Below are 26,885 nucleotides of genomic sequence, written 5' to 3'. Positions count from 1 at the left end.
GATTTTCCAGATGTAATTAAGCTCTAGAATCAGCTGACCTTAATTTAGGGAGATGATAGGAATGAACCTGACTTGATCACATGAGACTTTTGAATAAGGGTCAGAGGTCAGAAAAAGAGGAGGTCAGAGATTCGAATCATGAGAAGAATTTGAAATGTGATTGCTGGCTTTGAAGATGAAGGGGGCCACATGGAAGGACTGTGGACAGCTTCTGGGCTCTGAAAGCAGCCCCCCAGCTGACCGCCAGTTAGGAACTGAAGACCCCCCCCCACCGACCTGGAACAACAATAAACCTTTCAACCACCTGAATGAGTTCAGAAGTTCTTCTTCCCCAGAACCTCTGGGAAGGAATGCAGCCTGGTCAACACATTGATGTCAACCCAGTGTTATCCTGAGGAGAGCACCCGACTGTGTTGGGGCTCACATGCGCAGAACTAGGAAAGCCCAGGTCAAGTTACAGGCTTAGTTCTTGACTACTTGTATGACCTTGGAAAGATGATTTAGATTCTCTAAGCCTCAGCCTTCTCACATGGTTTTGGTGAGGATTAATGCACATATGACAGATTTGCATGGTCCCTGGCATACATTGAGAGCTCAAAGGTCATTATACTAGGCTTCTTCCTCTCATTATTGTCATTTTTCCATCCTCCCACCCCCCTTAGGAACTTCCAGTATAATTGGAAAGTGAGGAATAAGCCAGTTATCTAGGAAGATGATCAGGGGTCTGATTGCAGACAGGCTTGGATGCAAAGTTAAAATAGTGGCACTTTGCCCAGACGGAAATGGAAAAATTAGTCAATTTACTCAGATATAAATTAGTCTGAAATAGAGCAGAGAAATTACTTTAAAATTCCATTTGATGTCCTGCAACAGTTATGTAATCTGTGTGCTTTCGTTTCCTCAACTGCAACATGAAGAATATATGAGGACCGCACTCACAAGATTAAATTAATTCATACATGTGAAATGCACAGAAAACATGTCTCACATGTTAAAGATTCAATAAGGACTATTTTTTTCACTCATTCATTCACTTACTCAGCGTCCAGTGTTTACAAAGTGCCCACAGGTGCCAGGCAATGTTCCAGGAGGCACGGATACATTAGGAATAAAACAAAACAAAATCCATGAATCTGTCCTGTTAGCTGGAACATTCAGATAATAAATACAATATATTTTTAAAAACGTATTTGTGTGTGTGTGTGTGTGTGTGTGATATTAAATGGTGATAAATGCTCTAAAGAAAAATGAACACTGGGGAGAGGAATCAGATGTTCCAGGGTGGGTGCAGGAAAGACCGATCCCAAGTATAAATAGATTACCTAGGGAAGATCATTAGGAGGATGACATCTGACCTGACTGAGGCTGGATGGAGTAGAGAGAGGGTGCAAGCTACGAAATTTTCAAGGGGAGGAACAATGAAAGCAAGAGAAGAGCTAGGACGGAGGCCCCAGGGGAGGACCCAGCAGGTATGTCTAAGAAACATCTAGGAGGCCATCACGGCTGGAGTAGAATCAACCAAGTGGCAGGCATGGTCAAAGGAGATGACCATGGAGGTGGGGCCAGATTTTATAGGACTTTGTGGTCATTGCTAAAATTTGGACTCTTACTTTCCGGGTAGAAGGAGCTTTTCATTGTTGTTGAGCACAGGGGATGCAGTTTGACCTATATTTTAGCAGTATCAGTGTGGGCACTGTGCTATATATTGAGAGTAGGGGGTTGAGATCTGAGCTGTTGAGACAAGTTTGGGAATCAGGGCAGTCATTTCAAACAGTACTCTAAACGTTAAAACTTCTTCCAAAGGTTTTAAATAAAATACTCATTTTGGAAAATCAAAATGTGATTTCTCCACTGAATAATTTAATATATTTTGTGTAACTGAATTAAAGGTTTTTTTTTCTCATTTGATATAATACAGGTACAGGTTTCACCACTATCAGAAAATAGGGTGTTCTATGAAACTTTCCATAAACTGAAATGGTGTTAAGCAAAGCAATTACCATTAATTTGTATGGCAATTTTTTTAATGTTCCCAAACTCAAAACATCACTTGTCTTAGGCTTTCCTGATCCATAGGACACATCTTCTTAATGAATGTACACAGTAAATGCAGATAAAGCCCAAATGCTCACCGACACAGCTCAGAGCTCTGGCCCTTGACGCTGAGATGCTAAGTGTGGTTCCCAAAGAAGGCACTGGGGAGTGCCACTCTCACTGCCCCAGGGTACCTGCTGCCTTTCTACCTGCTCATCTCACTGCAAAATCAATGCTGAACATGAATTTTGCATTTTGCCTTTGTGTGTGTCTGTGTGTGTGTGTGTGTGTGTGTGTGTGTGTGTGTGTGTGTGAGAAAAATCCTCTTTGGAGTTCTTTTGGTTAGCAAAACCAAGTGCTAATGTAGGTATTTTATAAAAGTGAAGTAACATAATGCAAACTTGGAAAAGCAGGGGGGTACCTTGTAATAGATCTTTCTTCTTTAAAGATCTTTGTAAATCAGTTGAAATGCTGTCAGCACTTAAAACTGCATTAAACTGCTGGCTGCTTTTTCCTCTGTTAACATTTGCTGCATTCTAAATGGGACAAGTGGATAGATGAAGAATTGGGATGGTTTGGGGAAGTAACATATATAGCGTTTGCAAGGGACTTGAATGAAAAATAACGGAGCTATCCTTGTATGCCAGTGTCACTTCTCAGCTCTCTTGTCTTGATGGATACAGCATCTGGGATTAATAATTTCCCCTTTGGGTGCCTTGGTAGAATCTCAAATTCAGAAATGTCCGGGACAGCTCTCCCTCTTGAGTGCCGTTTCCCTGTGAAGTGCAGAAAGCAAGAGCTTTGCTACTTCACCATAACTGATGGCAATGCCAAAGGAAGAAAATGCTTATTTCCTTTGTCTTATTTGGGCATTTAATCATTAACCCTTTATTGAATCCCTGTTATTTGTCAGACAGAATTCTAGACACTGTTGTAATATGCGTTTGAGTCTGATGTTGCAGCTTAGTAACTGTTTTGGGGGCGCCTGGGTGGCTCAGTTAGCTAAGCATCTGATTCTTGATTTCAACTCAGGTAATGATCACATGGTCCTGGGATTGGCCTGCACATCAGGCTCTGCGCTGAGCCTGCTTAAGATTCTCTCTCTCCCTCTAGCTATGCCCCTCCCCTGCTTGCACATGCAGACTCTCTTTCTCTCTTCTTCTCTCAAAAAGAAAAAGAAAGAATGAATAACTGTGTATTCTTTAAAAAGTTTTCATCCATAAAGACCTATGTGAAACATGAAACCATAAAACTCTTAAGAGAAAACATAGGCAGTAATTTCTTTGACATTGGCCTTAGCAACATTATTTTTCTACATATGTCTCCTCAGGCAAGGGAAACAAAAGAAAAAATAAACTACTGATACTACATCAAAATAAAAAGCTTTTGTGCAGCAAAGGAAGCCATCAACAGATTGAAAAGGCAACTACAGAATTGGAGAAGATATATCTGATAAGGGGTGAATATCCAAAATATATAAAGAATATATATAAGTCAACATGAAACAAAACCCCACAAATAACTCAATTAAAACATGGCCAGAAGACCTGAATAGACATTTTTCCAAAGAAAACATCCAGAGGGCCAGCAGACACATCAGAAGATGTTCACCATCACTAGTCATCAAGGAAATGCAAATCAAAAACACAACGAGATATCACCTTAAACCTGTCAGAATGTCTAGAACCAAAAAGAGAAGAAATATCAAGTGTTGGGGAGAATGTAGAGAAAAAGGAACCCTCATGCACTGTTGGTGAATTGTGAAATGTAATTTGTAGAAAGCAATATGGAGGGTTTTCAAAGAATTAAAAATAGAAATACCATATTATTGAATAATTCCACCAGTGGTTATTTACCCAAAGAGAACAAAAACACTAATTTCAAAAGATATATGTACCCCTATAATGAACATATAATAAAATACTAATTCAAATGGATACATGCACCCTGATGTTTAAAGCAGCATTATTTACAATAGCCAATATATGGAAGCAACCCAAGTGTCCATCCATAGATGAATGGGTAAAGATGTGGTATATCATCTATCTATCTCTCTATCTCTCTATCTATCTATCTATCTATCTATCTATACATATATGTACATGTGTATATACATGTATATACATGTATATATACATATACATATGTGTATACCATATGTATACATGTATATATTGCAATATTATTCAGCCACAAAAAGGCGAGAGCTTTGGTCATTTGTGACAACATGGATAGACCTAAAGGGTATTAGGCTAAGTGAAATAAGTCAGACAGAGAAAGAAAAATACCATGTGATTTCACTTACGTGTGGAATCTCAACAAACAAACAAAAAGCAGACTTAGACTTACAAATACAGAGAACAAACTGATGGTTGCCAGAGAGGAAGTGGGTGGGATGATGGGCAAAATGAATTAAGGGGAAAGGGAGGTAGAGGCTTCTAGTTAAGGAATGAATAAGTCATGGGGATAAAAGATACAACATAGGGAATATATTCAATGGTATTGTAACAGTGCTGTATGGTGACAGATGGTAATCACGTTTGTGGTGAGCAAAACATAAAGTATAGACTTGTCAAATCACTACATGTACATCTAAAACTAAAGCTAACATTGTGTCACCTACACTTCACTAAAGAGAAATAGAGAAAGTAGATTTTCACTAGTTCTTCACTGACCAGTATGACAGCCATTATCACATAGAGCTAATCCAAATTGAACCATACTTTAATTGTAAAATACATTCTAGATTTCAAAGACTTTTTGTGGGGGGAAACTATGATAAATTATTTTGTTAATAATGTTTATATATTGGTTGCATGTTGGACTGGTAGTATTTTGGATATACGGAGGAAAATAAAATTTATTATTACCATTAAACAAAGTTTTAATTCAGGCTGATCTCAACCTTCTTACCTGTAAAGGCCAGAGAGTGATTTCAGGCGACGTGGCAGAGTAAACACAAATAAACCCAATCCTGCAATACATTTATAGAAATTCTGGTGGAACATTTTGAATATTTATGAGATTAAAACAGATTTTAGAAAAAAATTAATTATACATATAAAATATTTTCTAGGTAAACAGATATTTATATCCAAGTTCAAAAGCAAGAAAGCACAACATGTTTGTGGAAGAAATGTAGACAGAAATAATAAGGACACCATGAGTGGCCATAGAGATGACAGTTCTAATCAAAAGCCAGAATGGCTGGGGGATGGGTGTTCTAAAGCCTTCATGGGAATAAAAGACAAGCCCTCTGGACTATGAATCATGAGAAACTGGAACCCAGATTCTAAATGTTCAAGCATCACCATCTCCTCAAATATAGATTTTGAAAAAAAAAGTGCTTCTGTAAGATTATGGATGAAATGAAGAATCTTGCCTATGATCTGGAGCTTGGATGGATAAAATAAAAAATAAAAATAAAAAATCAGTCTCCATGGTGAAATCTAAATCCCAGACTTGGACTACTGAAGATTACAGGATTTGAATTCTTGGCTACATTTGGAGTCAGTAACCCAAACTAAGAAAATAACATGAAAATAGCAAAGTATTTTTGAAATCTGTGGGAGATCTCCAGAACAACATAGAGCTGCTTTGTAAGTTCATTCAAGAGATTCTCATGGAGTATAAAGTAAATTCATTGGAGATGAATGAGCTCACAATCTAGAAGTGTAAAGAAAGAAGCAACCAGAGAATACAGAGAGTCAGCAAATGCCATACATAGAATTGGTAGCCTAAAAATTAAAGACAACCAGCAACTATGAATGTTTCAATGATTGAAGAAAACACAAATAAATGAAATAAATTACAAATGTGAAAAATCAAAGTTATAGAGGTATTTTTTAAATCGCATTTTTTCTGAATTATATGGAAATATGTTTGAACTATGGATAAAATAGTACTAAGGGAAATAAAATTTAACCAATTTTTTCAAAATGTTTGTGAAATATTGTTAGATCAATTACTATGAAAGTAATAAGCAAGTTTCTTCTTTTTTAAGTAATAAATTTCTAAAGAGCTTTTTCTAACTTCCCCAAAGCACGATGATCAAACAGTCTCACAAATGAAAAACAAACAAACAAACGGATCCTGTCTTCAGGGTGCTTCCAGCACATATGCAGAAATCAGAAAATTCACACCCAGGAATGTACAATTAGTTACTGTGGTGAGTGGCATGGAGGAAAGGTGCATGTTGCCAAGACAGCACAGAAACAGGATGCGGCGGAATTTGGGTGTCAGACAGGGATTCTGAGAAGTACGAAACACGTGAGTCTGAGAAGGGACCGAGCCAGACCAGGCTGGACTTGTGCAACAGGTGGTGGCCTTGGTCTTACCATCGGACGCCACTGAAAAGGCTTCAGAGGAAAAAAAGGTATCAGATGCTCATTTTCGAAATGTCATGCTGGACCCCTTATGGAGTGGGAGGAAAGTGATGGTGAGTGAAGATGAGGGGCTTACTGAAGAGACTGTTTAATGCACCTGCTGAGAGATGAAAGTTGCTTGACGAGAATGAGCCTGCAAATGGAACAGTGCAAAAGCTAGAGCGTTAGATTGAAAAGCTGAGAATATGACCTCATGATAGTGGAAGAAATGATTATGCTCAAGAGACAAAGGAAAGCAAATATAAGTCATTTGGATTGAGGAACAGTGCCCATTGAGAGATCAAGTACTGCTGGAAGTTGTTGGTGATCTTAGTGTGAATTATTTGAAGGGGGTGAAGATACATTGGGGTTAGTGGGGATGAGTGGGGGAGGAAGGGAAGAAGAGAGACCCCCTCCTTGGATAGGCTCATTGTTGGGGGACAGTGGGAGAGAGCAGGGGTTAGAGGCAGGTGTGGGTTTAGAGATTATTGATTTTGTTCATGTTTTGAGATACTTGAGGATATTTAAATGCTGATAATAAGGTTCCAGGTGAGAGAAAACTTTTAAAAGATTTAGAAAGAAAAGTATAATCAATAATTTAAAACTTAAGGAAATGTTTAAACAAAGTTAAAATAAAGGCTATGAAACCCAGTCCAGACATTCTAGTAGACCAACATGTCAGATAAGGGTATAACAAGCCATAAGAAGAAAATAGAGACTTGTGCAGCCCAGGGGGCATTCCTTTAGCCACACCTGTGAATTGTATCGAGGATCACTTAATGCAAATTAATTCGCTAACGAGAACTCTCTATTGAATTTATGATATAAGATTGTATAATAGTGTTTACAATAAGGAATAAAGGGTTCTTGTTATGAACTGTGGACTCGGTTATTTCTAAGAAAAAGTCGTGACTTAAATAATCCTTTATGAATTATTATAGATACATAGCTACTTGGGTGGATGCCATATGGCAATTGGAAAAAAAAAAAAATCAGTTGTCCGGCATGAGTAAGACCAGGAGCAATTCCCTCTGAGTCTTTTGTAATAAGAAAATAAATTTCCATTTGAGAAGGCTGTTCATTTCGGATGAGTGACAGATGAAAAATCTAGATTTAGAATATTACACTGAATAAATCCCTATGGAGAGAAATCTTGTACATTCGATTTCATCCTAATCTCACAATTTTATAATGTAGCTCGTGCAAGGAGATCTTTGTGCCTCTAACTTAGCTTGACTCCCCAGCTTGATCTCCCCAACGCCCCCCAGACAGTCTCAACCTCCCTCACCTTGACAACGTGAGTCAGTCTCAGATGTCAGTATATTCAACATGTATTGACTTTTAAAATTTTGATTTTGACATTCTAATGATCTCTCTATAGATTTACACTGAAATCATCTTGCCATTTTCTTGGCACTTTAGAGTAGGTATTTTTGACTTTATATTGTTAGTAGAGATTTTAGTATTGACTAAAAAAAAATGGCTATATACATGTAATCGGTTTCCAGCAGTCTTTTATTGGTATGGGAATTGCAAATTAAAGATAAGGAACAAAATTTTAATCTTCAGATTGCCTGAAATAAAAAAAAAAACAAAACACACACAAACAAATAACACAAGAATGTCCTGAAGAACTGATAATTTGGGGAGCTGAATGGATTCACCAACAATGCTGTTAATAATGTTAATGGATTCAAGCTTTTTGGGAAGTGATGGGGCAATATGTATTACAATTAAAATATACAGACCCTTTGATTCAGTAATCTTCTGATGGTAGGTCTTTTCTACAAATATATTTATATAAATGGATATTACAGCATCGTATAACATAAGCTCATTGTCTTTCAATAAGACAGCAGTTGAAAAAAGTGTGATATGTTCTATCCTATGTGACACTATGCGGTTCTTAAAAATAATGCACTAGACCCTCATGCAAAAAGGCCAGAAGGGTTGCCCACAATACATTATGCGTTTTTAATGAAGGAAAGAAAACTTGAATACACATAAATATACTTACATTATTCTACTCTTATAAACTTGAGAAAGTTTGAAATTCTTTGTGTTTGTGGGTGCTGCATGTAGGAGTACACGCATATGTGAATGAGTGTGTGTGTGTGTGTGTGTGTGTGTGTGTGTGTGTAGGTGAACATGAGGAAAAGTTGGAGTGTCATAGACCAAGCTATTGATATTATTTATTTTAGGGGTCTGAGAGATAAAGGTTTGGGGGAAGGTGATTAGCTGTTCCTTATTTTGTGTTTGGATTCTCTTCTTGTTGCCATTATCATTTAATACTTTTGGAAAAACAAAACAAAAAGATGAGAAAATAAAACTACGGCTGTGAACTAAAACTGATTACACAAGAGATAACTGTACAGAAGGAAAAAAAAAAACAAATGTAAGAGCATATCCAGTTCCTAAATCATTCCAGAATTCTGCAGATAGAGGTTTAACAAAAGGAAAATAAGTGTGCGGTGGGTTTCTGGCACTGGCTATCTAGATAGTTCTGAAACAACCAATCCTCTGAGAACAACTAGAAAGCTGGAAAATACATCGCATCTGTTTAAGGCACACAGAGGTTGCGAGGCAGTGGGGAATATTGAGTCAAAATCTGAAAGAGAAGTAAAGCGGAGAGAGGTGAGCTTGCATTTGGTGGTGCTTTTCTCCATAAGATGAGTGTCTATTCTTAAAACAGAGGCTCCAGACTAAAAAGCTGGACACAAATGGTTAGTATCACAGAATCTGGACGCAAAGATGAAAGTTCTAGACCCAGCAAAGAAAAAAGTTCCTAGTAAATATTGTATTTTTTTCCTTTTCTTTTTAAAAAAATATTTATTTATTTTTGAGAGAGAGAGAGAGAGAGAGAGAGAGAGAGAGAGAGAGAGAGAAATGCACGCACAAGCAGGGGAAGGACAGAAAGAGGGGGAGGCAGAGGATCCGAAGTGGGCTCTGTGCTAACAGCGGACAGCCTAATGTGGGACTTGAACTCACAAACTGTGAGATCCTGACCTGAGCCAAAGTTGGATGCTTACATGACAGAGCCACCCAGGCGCCCCTCTTTTCTTTTTATTGAAGTATTATTAAGATACAGTCTTATATTATTACAAGCTTTTTATTAATACTTTCAAGGGCTACACTTTAGAAATCAGGGCAAACGTGAAAAAAGCTTGCCCTCGCAAGGACTGAAGCTAAAGTTCAGCTACCTTAGTGCTTGATTAAACTAATAATATCTTCTTCCCTTAAGAAATGACAGGCAGACAAATAGCTTGATAGACCAATATTTGTCTAAAAAAAACAAGATAAAATAGAAAAAAAAGAAATAATTGGAGATCTTGTTTTGGAGTTTTCAGATATATTTTATAATTCTTAGTATACACTAATGAAATAGAAACACATAAACAGAATGAACAGAAAATTGGAAATTTTAGGGGCATCTGGGTGGCTCAGTATGTTCAGTTTCTGACTCTTGGTTTCAGTTTGGGTCATGATCTCATGGTCCATGAGTTTGAGCCCTACATAAGTCTCTGTGCTGACAGTGAGACGCCTGCTTGGAATCTTCTCTCTCTCCTTCTCTCTTTGCCCCTCCTCCTCTCTCTCTCTCTCAAAAATAAATAATAAACAAATGTAAAAAAAAAAACAACAGAAAGCTGGAAATTATAGAAAAGGGAATCATATGGAAATTCTGAAATGTAGCAATATAACAAGTAACGCTATGAACCTAATAGATATGTTTTGTGTTTTTTAAACAGGGATGATTTTGACCCCGGATGGATGCTTGGCAATGTTTGGAGACATTTGGGGGTAAACCAAAAGGGAGGTGCTACTGGCATCTTGTTGGTAGAGACTACAGATGCTATTAAATATCCTTCAATACACAGGGTAGCCCCCCAAGCAAAGAATTAGCCAGCCCCAAATGTCAATGTCACATGGTTTCAAAAACCCTTAACAGCAGATTAAACCCAATTAACAAAAATTGGTGAGATGGAAGTCAGGTCAAAGGAAAATATATACACTGAAAGGGGCATAGAGTGGCCGGAGGGAGAGATTACAAAGGGTCATATGGAAGCTTGACCATTGTAATATTTGCACTGTTATATACTTATTTCAAATTTTATACTGTAAACTTGTGTGGTGTATGGTATGTCCATATAGACCTCATTAAAGCTACTAAAACAACATAAAACCAAAAAAAAAAAATCACAGAGGGAGAGAAAATACTTACAATATCATTAACAAAAGGCTAGCACCTCAAGTATACAGAAACTCCTAAAAAGTTGATAAGAAAAAAAAAATAACTCCATTAAAAATAGGCAAAAGATTTGAACAGATACTTCACAAAAGATATTCACATTTCAATAAACATATAAAAAGGCACTCATCCTCAGAAATCATCAGAGATGCAAATAAAATCCACAATGAGGTGATGCACACCCACTGTTGAAAACTGACAATACCGTGTGCTAGAGAGGGTGTGAATTTCCTGGGCGTCTCAAACACTGCTGATAGAAATGAAAAACTATAATTATCTACTGAAAACAAACATAACAATACCATGACTCAGCATGTTTTCCCTTAGGTATATGCTGAAATGTACTGTGGATGGATACATGTGAAAATGGTCATATGTGATAATGTACATAGTAGGTATTATTCATGGTAGCCTCAAACTGGAAACAACCCTGATATTCATAATGAGTAAATAGAAGAAACCAGTTATGGTATATTCGCAGCATGAAATACCATATATTTATATAAGTGAACAAATTCCCACTGCATGTATGAATATGAATGAGTCCCACATAATGGGGAGTGAAAGAAGTCAATGATTTTATTTACATGAAATTCAAACACAGGCTACACTAACTTACCATGTTAGAAGTCAGAATCAGAGAGGAACTAGCAATATTATGTATTTTGACTTGTGGTGGTAGTTGCATGAGTTTGCCTACGTTTTAATAACTTGATCAATCTGAAAATGTACATGTTATGCAAATATAATATGTTTCAGGAATCAGGCTTATCAAAGAAAAAGGAAAATATATAGCTCCCCTACTATCTTGTGGTGTTTTGTATAAGATTGTAAAAACAATCAATACCCATGTATTAAGAGTGTACCACTCTTAATGGTACGCCTGGATGGCTCAGTTGGTTGGGCGACTGACTTCGGCTCAGGTCATGATCTCGCAGTTTGTGAGTTCAAGCCCTGCGTCGGGCTCTGTGATGACAGGTCAGTGCCTGGAGCCTGCTTCAGATTCTGTGTCTTCCCCTCTCTTTGCCCCTCCCCTGTTCACACTCTGTGTCTCTCTGTCTCTCAATAATAAATAAATGTTAAAAAAAAGTAAAAAAAAAAGAGTGTACCATGGACCCTCTATTATGATTGTGTTGTGGTTTGAATTATGTTCTCCGAAAACACATGTGTTGGAGTCCTAACATCCAGAACCTCAGGATGTGACTGTACGTGGAGATAGAATCTTTACTTGAGCAATTAGACTTAAATGAGGTCATTAGGGTGGGCCTAATCCAATATGACTGGTATCCCTACAAGAAGAAATTATGGGGGAGCCTGGGTGGCTCAATTGTTTAAGCATCTGACCCTTGATTTCGGCTCAGGTCGTGATCTCACAGTTCATGAGGTTGAGCCGTGTGTCACATTCTGCGCTGACAACATGGAGCCTGCTTGGAATTCTCTTTCCGCTCCTATCCCACTTGTGCATGCGCTCTCTCTCTCTCTCAAAATAAATAAACTTAAAAAAATAATTTAAAAAAAGAAGAGATTAGGGCACAGAAACACACAGAGAAAGACTGTGAAGACACAGGGTAAAAAGAGCCATTGATAAGACAAGTACAAAATCCTTAGAAGAAACTAACACTATTGATGCTTTGGTTGTGCACTTCTAGCCTCCAAAATTTTGAAAATAAGCCTTTCTTGTTTAAACCACTTAATCTGCAATACTTTGTTATGGAAGCTTTAGCAAACTAATATATACATATTCACTGGGACAGTCAGACAGATAGGATATGGACCCTTGCTTGCTATGAGGAATTTCCAGTCTGACGGGGAGGCAATTCCATACCTACTTGAGCCTCAGAATTATAAACACTAACTAAACAAAAAGAAATTGGGAACCATAGTAGCCTGAGTAATGGTTGTCCAGACAATCATGGCCTCTACTTAGGTGGAAAATGTCAGATTCACACAGGAATCAGAGTGTCAGATGACCAACTCATAATGGTATTTTGATTCTCCTCAATTAATCTCCCAATTCTTTATGGAAGAGACTCAGTTAAAATAGAAACATCTGGGGGCGCCTGGGTGGCGCAGTCGGTTAAGCGTCCGACTTCAGCCAGGTTACAATCTCGCGGTCCGTGAGTTCGAGCCCCACGTCGGGCTCTGGGCTGATGGCTCAGAGCCTGGAGCCTGTTTCCAATTCTGTGTCTCCCTCTCTCTCTGCCCCTCCCCCGTTCATGCTCTGTCTCTCTCTGTCCCAAAAATAAATAAACGTTGAAAAAAAAATAGAAACATCTGATCAGAGAAGTCTCCCAGTAAGCCATCTTGCCACAGCCTCAGTGATAAGGAAGAGGTTCAATCTGACTCATGTATTAGGGCCCATCTTCCCCAGACACCACATGGTGGGGTCCTGACAAGGCACTGTCTGTGAAGCAGATATGAGGTAGTAACAATGGTCAGGTCTCAATTAAAAAGTCCTCATTTTAGGGGTGTCTGGGTGGCTCAACTGGTTAAACGTTTGGCCTTGGTTTTGGCTCAGGTCATGATCTCGAGGTTTTGTGAGTTCAAGCCCTGCATCTCGTATCACAGAGCTTGCTTGGGATTCTCCATCTCTCTCTCTCTCTGCCCCTCCTCCACACGTGTTGTCTCTGTCTCTCTCAAAATAAATAAATGAACTTAAAAAAAAAAACATTAAAAAAAGTCCACTAATGAAAACGATCAGTCATTCAATACACACTTCAAGGAAAAGTACTCAAATTAGCAATAATTATGTTGTGATATGATATTATTGCTACCATATAAAAAATATAGTGTTAAAATATTATAGTGCATGGCTGAAAAAGTGAATTTTCTAAATTGTGATGAACAATTTATGTTGCTTTAGTGATTTATAATACAAATGTTGATGTTACACTGTTATAGTACATACTCAAGAAGAAAATACTTTAAATGTTTGCGCTTACTGAGGAGGCAACGTTCTGAAGGTAAAAGAATGGCGGCTGAGTTCTCCTCCTTCGCTTCCCGAAGCAGAAGTTTCCTCATTCGTACACTAGGGTGCCAATTAATACTGACCTCATGAAGTTGTGGTAAAAATCCAACGAGATTGTGTGTTTACAAGCATTTCCAAAGCCTCCAAAATCCCTAATAAATACAATTTATTATCCATATCAGCGGTTCTTGCAATTTGGGAGTGGTTTTATATGGTGACGCACGAGTATGCTTTTCAGATTTTATCTTTGTCCTTGCCTTTCAAGTAAAGTGCAAGCTAGAATTCCCCGGCTGTAAACACTGCAATTTTGAAGTATTTACACATAGTTTGGTTCCATTTTAAATGCTTCTACCTAACTCTCTTGAACCGCATTACATTTTGAAAACAACCTATGTCACTTTAGTGTCTAGGACTTTTTCTACCTTTAAAAAAATTATTTTTAACACCCTCTAGGAGATTTTTCAGACTTTTTTTTTCCTAATTAATTGACATGAAATTTCACTACCACAGATATTCTGCACCTGTTTGTGTACTGTACATATATCTGTGTTTTGCACATGAAAAGAGGAAAACCCTGCCCCCCTTCACCAGGAACCAATTTTTACCCCTTTGGGGGCAATATCTCCCCATTCCCCATTGCAAATGCAAGGTCTATGACAAGTTCTATCTTAAACTTATGTTTTTCCATACATTTCCATAAATGTCTGTAATCACTCAAGTTTTAAATTTCTAGCAGTATATTTCTAAATACTCTCATAATGGGGAACCCCGGAGGTCTAAACTCTCGTTTTTGAGTGCATGATGTAGAATTGTTGATTCTAGGTGCCGGGCTATTCAGCAGATCTCTCGAACTCATTCATCTTGTGTAACTGAATATCTATACCAATTGAACACATTCCTGCTTCTGCACCGCACACCCCGCCCCCCCCCCCAACCTCCCAGTCCCTGGTAACCAAATTGTGTCTCTGCTTCTATGAGTTTGACTATTTTAGGTGCCTCGTGTAAGTGGAATCACACAATATTGGCGCATCTGTGGCTGATTTAATTCACTTAAGCATAATGTCCTCCAGGTTCATTCACGTAGTCAGTCACAAATGCCAGATTTCTGATTTTCTTGTAACTCTGTAACCAATTATTTGTCACTGTGTGGACACCATCTAGGAACATCTAAGCAACTGCTTATGAACTAGCAAAATCTAACTGACTGGAGTTGGTTGAGATGGTGTGGGTCACAGGTCCCCGTCTGGAGGGAAATGGAGGCCGTATAATATCAGCAATCCAGATCTAAGCTTAGGATGAATATGGAAATTAAAAAAAAAAATGGCCTTAAAATTACAGTGATAACCCATCTGACAGAACTCATTAGTTGTACTTATGAAGGAGACCCTAGGCTCTTATTTGGATTCTACTTACTCAGCCTTTGTAGATGATTTCTAACATACTGTGATCTCATTAAGAAAATTGCAAGTGGAGTGACCAACTGGCCCAGTGTCCCTGATCTAAGGGGGTCTAGGATGTGGGCTTCCAGTACTAAAACCAGGAAACCGGGGGCGCCTGGGACGTTCAGTTGGCTAAGCATCCAACTTCAGCTCAGATCATGATCTCATGGTTCATGAGTCGGAGCCACGTATGGGGCTCTGTGCTGACAGCTCAGAGCCCGGAGCCTACTTCCGATTGTCTGAATCCTGCTTTCTCTGCCCCTCCCCCACCATGCTCGCTCGCGCTCTCTCTCTCTCAATAAATAAATAAAAAGTTAAAAAATTAAAAGATTAAAAAGAAAGAAAACCAGGACACCAGGGGAAAGTGAGGTCAGACACTCTATTCTCAGCACCCTTCAAGAGTATTGGCAGGAGACGGCGGGTGGGTGGCGGTGGATGAAGCATCAGTACAAGTTGAAACTGATCTGGCAGAGAGGGAAGCCAAAACCGGTAAAAGGCCAGACATGATCCTTGCAAACACAGCAAACTGGGGCCATTTGGTGCAGGGAAGACAGGCTTTCACCCTTCCCATCCAGGAGGATGCCCCTAAATTACAGCAGAACATAAAAATTGATAGCATTTTAGCCAGTTGAGTAGGGAAAGAGAAAATTCATTTATAAAGTTTCCATTCAAATAATTAACCCAATTGAGTTGCTGTATTGAACGTACAGCTTTCAGTAGTTTGCAAAATTGCCTCATCAGAAAGCACATTTTCCAGTGATGTTGGATAAATGAGCTACAACTGTAATATTATATGCTCGAGGTCATCTGCGACTAAACTGTTATTCCATGCTTTGGGGACAGTTCCAGGCTTCTACTAATATGGGGCACACTTGAGGGATAATGTATTAAATAATATCTTTGTGGTCACAAAAGAAAAAAAAAGTTTTCTTCTCCTTCAAGAGTACCCTATTGACCATATCAGGTGTCATTTACTCAGCAGTAAAATCTGCTTTTGCACATGATTTAGAAGCGAGCAATGGTAATCCCATCTGGTAGAAAATTGGCACAGACCTTGTCAGTCAGAACATAAATTTTGTGGGTTCTAAAAATAGTGCAAGGAGTCTAATTTGATACTTGTCCTATTTTTAAAATTTAAAAATAAACCCATTTATGCCCAAAGCAATTTTTTTTAAAAAACACCTCAAATGAAGACTTTAGAATATTTGGAATAAAATATTTTCCACTCTGTTGATAATTTCAATTTTGATAATGACACATTTTAATGGCCATTTATTATTTATTTATTATATTTTTAGTGGCAGTTTATTATTTAAAATGCACTTCATATACATTACTTCAATCCCCATCACTCTATAATAGATGTTTGCTTTACAATGCAGACAATCATTCTTGAAAGAGGGATGAATTACTTAGTGCCTAGTGCATTTAACAAGTCATTATTTTATTTAATCCTTCTAATAACCTGATGAGGCAGAAATCACTAATGCCATTTACAAAGCAGGAAAATGAGACGTAGGAAATTCCATTCCTGACCTTTAAAAATTCAAAATTCATATTTCCCCGGTAAAATCCTCTCCTTCCAAATAACTTGTGAGAGAGTACTTGGCAGCTTAGTGAATTTTAAACATAGATCAATCACTAACCCCTTAGTTCTTTCTGCTAAGTTAATAAAATTAACTTAGCTATTAAACTATTAATTTTTTAATGATAATGGGTATTCATTGACTTACAATTACAAAAATGAACAAATGAACAAACAAAAATCACAAACTTGGTCTTCCACAGTGAAATGTACATCAAAACCAAATTGCTTTGGTAAACTGTCAATTATTATGTAACAAACACCATTCAGCAGAATAGCCTGGTTTCTCAAATACATCATTCTTATATTTGTCAACATGGTCATTACAACTACACTTTATTTTATCTTGTAATAATATTCAAGTCTGTATTTTTCCCACTTAACACATATCTACTGAGCACCAACTATGTGTCAGGTTTATCTTAGAACTGAGCTTCCAAGGTGAGCAAACCTCTGAGCCCTGGACCAGAGAGAGCCCTCATAGTGTAGGTGGGTGTGGTTCCAAATTGTTGGCTCCTTCTTGTGTTTATGTTGAGAACTGCAGAGTTTAAAATCTGATGGTACAGGGGCACCTGGGTGGCTCAGTCAGGTAAGCGTCCGACTTTGGCTCAGGTCATGATCTCCTGGTTGATAGGTGCAGACTTAGGAGCACATTGGGCTCTGTTGCAGACAGCTCGGAGCCTGGAGCCTGCTTCAGATTCTGTGTCTCCCTCTCTCTCTGCCCCTCCCTGACTCACACTCTGTCTCTCTCTCTTCCTCAAAAATAAATAAACATTGGGGCGCCTGGGTGGCGCAGTCGGTTGAGCCTCCGACTTCAGCCAGGTCACGATCTCGCGGTCCGGGAGTTCGAGCCCCGCGTCAGGCTCTGGGCTGATGGCTCAGAGCCTGGAGCCTGTTTCTGATTCTGTGTCTCCCTCTCTCTCTGCCCCTCCCCCGTTCATGCTCTGTCTCTCTCTCAAAAATAAAGAAGCTTAAAAAAAATAAATAAATAAATAAACATTAAAAAAATAAATTAAAAAGAATAAAAGCTGACGGTACAAACCACCAGCCTGCCTGGAGACGACAGTGTCTGTCGTGGAAGGGAGCAGGTCTACCATTTGGTGACACACACCACATGAGTTTTCAAGAGCCATTTTTTTCAAATCCTCCCTGCCACACGTACCTTCCCTCCCTAACTAGACCCATTTTCACGTGAAACAACAAGAAAAGAAAAAAGACGGCTGGGCTCATAGTTCCATTGGGCACTGTATGTACCATTTCATAGTCACATGTCTGTGAGACACATGTTGTTACCACCATGTTACAAGATAGGGAGATGGGACAGATGGTAAGTAGTGGAAATAAGATTTGAGGGACAAGCATTGACAATGGATTATTATAATACAGAGGGAAAACGGTTTGAGAGAGAGCTACACAGAGATTGTTGTGGGAGCCTGGAATTCAGAAAATACAATTAATTCAACAAAAGCTGATTTCTACCTGCCTTATAGTGTCTATGCTAAATCTTGCTCAGGTAGAAAGGCAAATGTGGAAATGTGTCAACGTGTAAAGGAGTATAGCCATCATCAAATGACTACATTGCTGATTCATAAAACTATCTGTTGCAATGCAAAATTTGACCTTTGAGGAGATCTGTCTATGGCGTAACCAATAAACACTCCCAATCTGGATTTGCCCCCGGAAAGGAAACCAGGAGTACATTACACAATAATTATGAAGAGTCCTCAGCCCTAGAGAACTATACTTTGATGACCCTGGCTAAGACAAAGATGAATTTTTTTTTCTGTTAAAATCAAGTCAGTGTTAATAGTATAACTAGTTTTAAATAGTTCTGAAGGATACTTTGAGTCTAGGAAAATTCATTCTAAAGGTCCCAGAAATTATACCAGCTCATTGGAAGTGGACCATACAAACTAAATGCTCAAGTTGAGAAATTGATGCTCTTCACTAGGAGAATTGTGTTTTGCTAATAAAATGCTGTTACATATTGGACCCTTGATAATGCCGGGCAAATGAATGCATGCTGCTACCACAGTATTGCAACTAGGCTGAATTCTTCTACCACCTTGAGCCTCTATGAAATACTCATGATTTGTCGACTACTTTCTGTCTTAGCAACTGTGTAAATTCCGGAAAGATAGGAACTTGTATGCGGGGTCGACCTTGTATTGCCAACACTTAGCATGTGGGAGTCACTTGGTTAATATTTGTGTTATGAATGGATGAATGACTCTTTTACATACATTTTGCTTGGAATTGTCCATCATTTTGTGAAGATGGACTGGGAATGATTTTTTTCTCTTACAAGTGTAAAAGCTTAAGTCATGAAAGGATACATATTTGCCCCAAACCATGCAGAAAGGGAATGTAAATTCCCGGCTTTTTTCTGGACATGACAATCACCTTTAGATGAGGGGCAATTTGCACGAGGCACAAAATAGATGCCCCATCCACGTTTGTTAAACGCATCTCCATAGGTTCTTGGTATGCATTCCCTTCAACTCATAAATGGGGGCCAGCTGGAATTTCTTCTCTCTTTTTAAAAAAATCTCCCCCTTCATAATAATTCTATCCAGAGCACAGGCAGAAAACTGTGGTAATGTTCATTTCATGAATTCATTCAGTTTAAAGGCTAGAACTTCTTTCAGATGATTTTAATCAGCAATATGTTTGTTCTTTAAAATGACAATTTTGTTTTCACGATTTAAATGAAATTTCTTTCCACATTGAGTGTAATATATGGATGAAACATCCTTGAAGGGATGGGGATAAAGTATGTTCTGGAACTGAGGCTGATTGCATTTATTATTTTAATGGTTTCTTATACTAGCCATGACATTTAGGCGTTGTTAGCACCATTTGACAGAAGAAAAATGTGGGATTAAATGTCTTACTCCAAGTAGTTGGTGAAATTGGTGGAAAAGCTATTTGGGCTCAATTTGGCTTAAAGGTCCTTTGCATTGCGTTCCCACTCACCCTAAAACTGGCATTGTGTTTGGAAAAAAAGAAAACATAAAACAACAAAAAAGGAAGTGCATATAAATACGACTTGCCTTGATCTTGAGTGTTTGCTGCGTGCTGGGAGCTCTGCTAAGTGCTAGGGTACATCAGTGAAGAGAACAAACATGAGCTGCACTCTTTAAATCAAGTCATGGAGGAGACAAGTTTGAAATCTAGCGTTAGAGATAGAAGACGCATAAGTAAACACATAAATGAACACGCCATTAACCTTGGGTGGCTCACCATGAAGGACATGGCTAGATCACAAGGACAGAAAACAACAGTGGGACTTGCTCAGGCAGAGAACCATTTTATTGAAACCTATGCATAGCTGGAACAGACAAAATGTTAGCTCTACACATTTGATTCACTCTCTGGTCACTAGTTGGACTTGGAGAAAATTATATAGATTTTTTCAGACTCCGTTTCTTCATCACAAGGACAATATTCATAATCCTTTCAGAAGGATTTTAAGAGATAATTTGATGGTAAAAATGCAGTACAATTTAGACACATATTAAGTTTTTACTTAGTAAAGTGTTTACACATACATGCATTAGGTGAGCATTTATTGAACACTTACTAGATCCAGAAATTTAGTAAAGTGCTCCAAATACAATGATGAGTAAGTCACAATCCCTGCTTTTGAAACTCATTCACTACAGGGTTTTAAAAAAAGCCATAATTAGAAAATTGTGTTACCTTGTGACAAATGAAATAAGCACAGAAGAGGAACATCTAAGTCAGCAAGTCTTCCTGAGTGAGATGACATTCCTCCAAGGTCAAATGCCTTCCAGGTAGAGGAACTAGCACAGAAGAGAAGACGAGAGTAGGATGCATGATGTGTTTCTGGAAGGTGAAGTGTGGCCCAGAGCTGGGGCCTGGATGAACCGAAAAGGGACGACTCTGTGTCCTCAGTATCGTTACATTCATCTCCTCCATCCGGGAGACTGAGACATGTTTGAAATATTATCGTGGCTCTTTCACAAATTAGAAAACTTTTCAACAATGAAAAAAGAAAACCCTTGATTCTAAGAAGATAAGACTGAGAGTTTGGTATTACAGGTGGGTAACTGAGGGTGAGGTGAGGGTTCGGGAGAAAATAAAAGCACAAGAATCATAGAATGGTAATCACAGTGCAGAAAGGAGAAAGACTGGGGTTACAGGGAAACACATGGTCAAGGGAGAGGTTTTGCTTTTATTTAATCAAGGCCAAATGATGATTTAAGAGAAAAGAATGAAGAAAATAAAAATATCAGGACACAGATGAAGGATTAGCTTTAATAACAATAATAATAGGGTCAACGTGGGTTTACTACTTGTTATGGGAGAGAGTCTGTGTAAGTACATTACAATTACTTGCACATTTAGCCTTCCCAGTATGTCTACAGGGTATGAATCATTATAACTGCCATTTTTAAAGAAGAGGACAGAGATACTGAAAGGGTATCTTTCAGGGCAAAATAATTTCCTTAATATTACTGAGCTGGTAAGTACTGTAAATGGGACATACCCACCACGAAGCTTTGTAAAAGTACAAATAGGTAAAATGTTTCTCGGTTGGTGCTTTGTGACATTGTTATGACACCTTCTGATAAGTTATGTTTCTTCATGAGTTCTACATGCCCATATGACATAGTTTAGATCTAGTTAACAAAAGTGTATTGAAAGCGAAATCTCAATTCCTGAAGTACAGCTACTACTATTTTTTTTCCTGGTAAAATGAAACACAAAGTTAGCTAAAATTATTTTTATAACCACTTAAGTTTTTGCCTATGTAACATATGACATATTCATTATATATTATATATAACGTACTCCAGAGGTCTTATGAAAAATATTGAAAAATACTTTCAAATTCAGGGCACATATTCAATAATAAATTATATCTTATGTTCAAGGAGCATGTGTTTTTTGAAAAAAATGTCTTAGTGATTGTTTCTGATGCTGTTCTTACTGAAAATCAGCTTTTTATATAAATACAGAATAAAGAAATGTATTGTAATGTTCTTGTGATTTTATCTACTGATGATGACTCCTGCTAACCTAAGTCCATGGGAATATTTTAAGACTTTAAGACTTCTCTATTAATGCACTGAATTAGTTTCAGGAGACTGCTGAATTGAATTATTTAGTAAATCTAGTATTGCAGTATTAATTAACTATCTCATTATAGTACTCACCCAATACTTGCTATTTTATTGGTGGCTTTCAGTCATTCATTATACCACCAATAATATCATCATCAAACTATTTTGCACAAGTGGGGCAAATTGAAAAATGTACGAACTATTTTCTTTTCTGGCCATAATGAAATAACAAAGTCCTAATTATTCTTTTAACATTTAGTGCTAGAAAACTAGACAAAACACATAAAACAATTATTTTCAGGTATTGAAAAAAAAAAGTCACCAAGGTTCTGTGGCTCCTGAAGAGAATGACAATAGTAAGGTGGTTCCTATGATCATCCTGGCATTCTGACTAGAAGCACAGGTCAGATCACAGAGCAAGGATAGAAGGAGGAGTAGTGCAAAAATAGAATGCTGGTCTCATTGAATTTAGGTAACAAAGGTTGGACTTCAAGGAGACTGAGGTAAATGAGAGCTGCAGGGGTTCATAAAGGAGGGAGCTACGCAGAAAAGGAAGGAAGGAAGGAAGGAAGGAAGGAAGGAAGGAAGGAAGGAAGGAAGAGAAAGTTCCAGAAGTCTGTATAGCTATGCTTGTTGCTGAACACCAAAGCACACAAGTCTAGGGTGAAACTCTGTGAAGAAGGGCAAGGAACAGAGAGATCATTATGGTCCCATTGCCAAATTCAGGGCAGGATATTTGAGTTCTGACCTACCTGGGTACTAAGTACTGATAACTCAGGGCATTCAAGAGAAAACCCAGAAGGGTCTCATCTTATTATTGGGAGTATATAGTCCACAAAGTAAAGACAGTTCAGATCTGCCCTAACTATGGTTAAAGGCAAGCCTAAAAACTCACACTGAACTGGAAATCATTAACAGTGTTCGAGAACAAAGCCCAATGCTCATCAAATAAAAACAACAAATCCCAGGCAATACACAATGAAACATCATGGCATCCAGAATCCCATCAAAATTACTAGACATGCAAAGGAGCAGGAATAAATAAACCACAACAGGGGGGTGGGGGGGTGGGGGTGGGGGAACAGTCAATGGAAGCAGACAAATGTAAGAGAAGACAGAATTAGCCAAGAAAGAGATTAAACTTGTAATCTACAAGTACTATGTAACCATCTAAGATTATTTAAATACGGACAAGGGAAGATATAGAAGGCACAAAAAAATAACCAAATAGAACTGTCAGAAGTGAAAATATATAATATGTGAAATTAATAGTAAGATTAAAAAATAGGATGGGATTAATGTGGTATCAGGCATGGCAGAAGAAAATACCAATGAACTTGGAAAATATCAATATAAATCATGCAAAAAGGAATGAAGAGAAAACAAAATATCAGAGAAAGAAATCAGCTGGGCATGAGTGGGCCAGGGAACAGTATCAGACAGCTCAACATACAATGTAACCACAGTGTCTAAAGGAGGTATTATGCAATGTTTAAAAAAAAAAAATTTGAAGAAGTAGCCAAATGTTTTCCTAATTTGATAGCATTTATTATCCAAAACACTCAGTGAGCATCAAGTGAGATAAATACAAATAAAATAATATCAAAATGTGTCATAACCAAATTGCAGAACATGATTCATAGGGGGAAAAATCTCATATCAAGCCATATACATCATCTATATTTAAACAAAGATTCAAATAAGTGGTCATCAGAAACTGCAAGCCAGAACTAATGGGAAGATATTTTTTAAGTACTGCAAAAATACTCTCAAGTTACAACTCTTCATCCAGTGATAATATTCTTTAATAATAAAGATGAAATAAAGAATTTGTCAGAGAAGCTAAAGCTGAGATAATTCATTCCCAGCAGACCTACACTATAAGAAGTGTTAACGGTATTTTGTCAGGCTTTAGGAAAATAATACCAAATGGAACATTGGATGAACACAAAGGAATGAAGAGCACTGAAATAGCAAATATTGGTTGAATATAAAAAAAGTTTTTATTCTCGGGGTGCCTGGGTGGCTCAGTCAGTTAAGCATCTGACTTCGGCTCAGGTCACGATCTCACAGTTCACGGGTTCAAGCCCTGCATCAGGCTCTGTGCTGACAGCTCAGAGCCTGGAGCCTGCTTCAGATTCTGTGTCCTTCTCTCTCTCTACCCCTCCCCTGCTCATGCTCTGTATCTCTCTCTGTCTCTCAAAAATAAATACATGTTTAAAAAAAAGTTAAAAAAAGTTTTTATTCTCATGTTTTAATTCCTTTTAAAGGTAATTAAATGGTGTAAGAATAATATCAATGTATTAAGGGATTTATAGAATATATGAAGTGAAAGATATGAAATAATTTTTTTTTAATTAATTTATTTTTTTGAGAGAGTCAGAGAATGAGCATGTGCACAAGTGGGAAAGGGGCAAAGAGAGAGGGAGAGAGAGAATTTCAAGCAGGCTCTGTGCTGTCAGCACAGAGTATGACACAGAGCTCCAACCCATGAACCATGAGACCATGACCTGAGCCAAAACCAGGAGTCAGACGTCCAGCTGAACAAATCACTCAGCACCCCCTGAAATAATTTTCTGTACATTGATTCTATATCCTAAGTCTTTGCTGAATTTGTGCATCAGCAATTCTAGCAATTTTTTTGGTGGAATCTTTTGGCTTTTCTAGAGTACCATGTTGTCTGCAAATAGTGAAAGCTTGACTTCTTCCTTGCCAATTTGGATGCCTTTTATTGCTTTGTGTTGTCTGATTGCAGAGGCTAAGACTTCCAATGCTATGTTGAATAACAGTGGCAAGAGTGGACATCCCTGTCTTGTCCCTGACCTTAGGGGGAAAGCTCTCAGTTTTTCCCCACTGAAGATGATATTAGCTGTGAGTCTTTTGTATATGGCCTTTGTGATGTTGAAGTATGTTCCCTCTATGCCTACTTTGTTGAGGGTTTTATCAAGAATGGATGCTATCTTTTATCAAATGGTTTTTCTGTATCTATTGAGAGGATCATATGGTTCTGATTTTTTTTCTTTTATAATGTGGTGTATCATGTTGTCTAAGTGAGAGGAGGAGGAAAAAGAAGTATATCTTAATAAAATTCTTAACATATTTGAAGTTAGACTTTGGCAGGTTAAATGAAAAATTTAGAAAATTTAGAAAAATTACTAAATAACACAACTAAATATAGCCAATAAGTCAGTAATGGAGGTAAAAGTAAACACTAAAGAAATAGTCAATTCATTCATGAAGAAAACTAGGAAAGAGAAAGCAAGGAAAATAGAATATATGAGATAAATTAAAAAATAATGAGATAGTAGATTTAAACCATATCACAATTATATTAAAATTAAATTATCAAAACAAATTATCTAAGGAAACAAAAGGACTTTTAAGTGTAGAGAACAAACTGGTGGTTTCCAAAGGGAAGGTGGGTGGGGGGATGGGTGAAAAAATAAAGGGGATCAAGAGCACACTTACTGAGATGAGTAATGTATAGAATTGTTGAATTATTATATTGTGCGCTTGAAATTGATCTAGCACTGTATATTAATTATACTTCAATTTAAAAAAGATAAAAATATTGAACAAGGGTTTTTTTAAAATAAATTATCTATACATTTTAATTAAAGGACAGAGTTTGCCTGACTGGATCAAAGAGCAATGTCAAAATATAATTGTCTTTAAGAATCTTTTTTCCACTATATTATTATAAATAGTTTTTCAAAGTAAAAAATTAGAAAAATATAAACCATCAAACATTAATCTTCAGCAAGTCTCATTGGGTATATTAATACCAGAAAAAAATAGATTTCAGAATAAAAAATAATAACAGAGACAAAAAGGTAAATTTCAAAATGATAAAAAGGTGAATTTATAAAGTACAACTAATAATCTTAAGTGTGTATGCACTTGATAAAAATGCTTCATTATATGAAGCAAAGACTGATAGAAGCAAAAGTAGATATAGATCAAATCACAATTATGATTGGAAATTTTGACACTCTTCTCTCAGTAATCAGTAAACCAAGTAGAGAGAAATTTGAAGAGACAGAGCAATTTTGAATAAGACTATCAACCAACTTGAACTAATTGTCATTTACAGAAAGCTCCACCCAACTATGGAAAAGTAAACATTTGTTGCAAGCACAAAAAGAACATTCCCTCAGAGACCATACACCTGGCTATGAAACTAATCTTAAAGCATTCAAAGGATTGAGTATATCTTTTGACCACAATTGAATTGCATTAAAAATAATTTTTAAAACATGTCTAGAAAACATCTAATATTTAGAAATTAAACAACACACTTCTAAATAGCCCTTGAATCTAAGAATAAATCAAATAGAATTTAAATAATACTTTGAAATAGTAAAAAGTAAAATATATATATATAATATATATATATATTATATATATATGCACCTAAAGCAATGTTTAAAATGAAATTTTAAGCTTGAAGTGCACATATGACAAAATAATAAAGGCACAAAATCAATTATAAAAGTTCTACAATAGGGACCTAGAAAAGTGGAGGGAAGAGAATCTAAAGTCAGTAGCAGGCAGGAAATAATAAAAATAAGTACAAAAGCCAATGAAACAAGAAACTAACAAATATTAGAGAAAATCGATGAAATCAAAAGTTGGTCTACTGGAAAGATCAATACACGATTAAATTCTGGCTAGACTATATGGCTAATGAAGGAAACAAGAGAGAAGAAACCAATTGTCAATATCAGAAATGAAAAGGAAATCATTATAGTTTCATCAAAAAAAAAATGATGATAAAGGAAGAAAATGATACCAGTTACTTAAACTACACTAATGAAGCAAAACATTCTTTGAAAGACACAAATCCCCCTGATTCAAGAAGAAATAGAAAATCTGAATACCCCTATTACTATTAACAGCATTGAATTCATAATATTAAAAATTCCCACACAAAGGAAATCTTGGGCCCAAAGAGCTTCACAAGTGAATTCTATATAAACATTCCAGAAAATAGAGGACAAAAGAATCCTTTCCAACCATCATTACCTCGATACCAATACCTGACAAAGCCATCGTGAGAAGAATTTCAGACCCATATCCCTCAGCATAGACTCCAACTTCTGGGTATGTATCCAAAGGAACTGAAAATCAGGACTTCAAAGAGAGATCTACACTCCCAC

The sequence above is a fragment of the Felis catus genome, chromosome B1 (assembly GCF_018350175.1).
Source record: "Felis catus isolate Fca126 chromosome B1, F.catus_Fca126_mat1.0, whole genome shotgun sequence".
In the NCBI taxonomy this organism is placed as follows: domain Eukaryota; kingdom Metazoa; phylum Chordata; class Mammalia; order Carnivora; family Felidae; genus Felis; species Felis catus.
This window is presented reverse-complemented; position numbering follows the sequence as displayed.